The sequence below is a fragment of the Cynara cardunculus genome, unplaced genomic scaffold (genome assembly GCF_001531365.2).
Source record: "Cynara cardunculus var. scolymus isolate 2C unplaced genomic scaffold, CcrdV1 Un_Scaffold_407, whole genome shotgun sequence".
In the NCBI taxonomy this organism is placed as follows: Eukaryota; Viridiplantae; Streptophyta; class Magnoliopsida; order Asterales; family Asteraceae; genus Cynara; species Cynara cardunculus.
In genome coordinates, this window is record NW_020200576.1 from 28,285 (window position 1) to 30,225 (window position 1,941).

Below are 1,941 nucleotides of genomic sequence, written 5' to 3' on the forward strand. Positions count from 1 at the left end.
ATCAATGTGTCCTTTGATGATTCCACACCAATGACTTCTGAACACAACAGTTTAGAACTTGGACTTCAAAAGAGAGCATCTGATTCATCACTTGGCAAACCCAATGAATCAGAGTTAGCTCATTTATTTGAAGACATCTTCGACGAAGAAGTAATCTCTGGACATGCACCAACTGCAAAATCCACTTCCATAACTGATGAAGAACATGAAGTCTCCAATGCTAAAAATACACCTCTTACTGAAACTCATGTTACTTCACCTTCTACTTCTTCTGTGTCTTTAGAGCAAGATCAAGAACCAGAGTCTAACTTTGGAGATGATCTCTTCGAGGGGGAGCAAGTAGTCCCATCAGTCAATGAAGAACTGCATCCTGTTGCTCCAGAACCCCAATCAAGCACCAAATGGACAAAAGATCACCCACACCACCAAATCATTGGTGATCCGACATCTGGTGTTCAAGACATGATCTGACACTTCCAATGAATGTCTCTTTGCCAACTTTCTGAGCATGATAGAATCAAAGAAAATTTCAGAAGCCCTACAAGACCCAAAATGGATAGACGCGATGCAAGAACTACTCCAGTTTGAAAGAAACAAAGTATGGTCCCTTATGCCTCTACCCAAAGGGAAGACGGCCATAGGAACCAAATGGGTCTTCTGAAACAAGAAGGACGAAGATGGCATAGTCATAAGAAACAAAGCCAGGCTTGTTGCCAAGGGCTATTGCCAGGAAGAAGGGATTAACTACGATGAGACATTTGCTCCCGTCGCAAGACTTGAGGCCATCCGGATATTCCTAGCCTTATGCAGCTCACAAAGGCTTCAAGGTTTATCAGATGGATGTCAAATCCGCTTTCCTAAACGGCAAACTTCAAGAAGAAGTATACGTGCAGCAGCCCCCTGGGTTTGAAGATCCAAAACATCCAGATTATGTTTACTTTCAGGACAAAGCTCTCTATGGGCTGAAGCAAGCACCCAAGGCCTGGTATGAAACACTATCCACCTTTCTCATCAACAATGGATTCGAAAAAAGTACAATCGATACAACCCTCTTTCTCATAAAACACAAAGGTGACATATTACTTGTTCAAATATATGTGGACGACATCATATTTGGTTATACAAATGCAAAACATTGCGAAAAATTCTCAGAGTTGATGAAAAGCAAATTTGAGATGAGTATGATGGGAGAACTAAGTTTCTTCCTTGGTCTTCAAATAAAACAAACTTCAGAAGGAATTTTCATCAATCAGTCCAAATATGTGACTTACCTTCTGAAGAAATATTATCTCTCAAATTCATCATCGATGAGAACTCTTATGGCTACAGGAGCTAAGTTATTTGGTGATCCATCAGGCAAACCTGTGGATGTAACAACCTACAGAGGCATGATTGGATCACTCCTGTATCTAACTACTAGTAGACCAGACATTATGTTTGCTACATGTCTTTGTGCAAGATATCAATCAAATCCTAAAGAATCTCATCTCTCTGCAGTCAAGAGGATCTTTAGATACCTCAAGGGAACTCCTTCATTGGGTCTCTGGTATCCAAAGAACTCTGGCTTTGATCTAATAGCCTACACAGATGCAGATGCAGATTGCAAGCTTGATAGAAAAAGCACGTCTAGAAGCTGTCAACTCTTAGGGGACAAGCTGGTAAGTTGGACATCCAGAAAACAAAACTGTGTCTCAACCTCTACAGCAGAAGCATAATATGTTGCTGCTGCTAGTTGTTGTTCACAAGTCCTCTGGATGAAGACTCAGCTTAAAACTATGGATTCCATTATGACAAAATTCCCATCCTCTGTGACTCCAAGAGTACTATAGCAATCTCTGCAAACCCAGTGCAGCATTCCAAGACCAAGCATATCGATGTAAGCTACCATTTTCTGAAAGACAATGTTGAAAAAGGTAATATAGAAATGTACTTTGTTCCCAC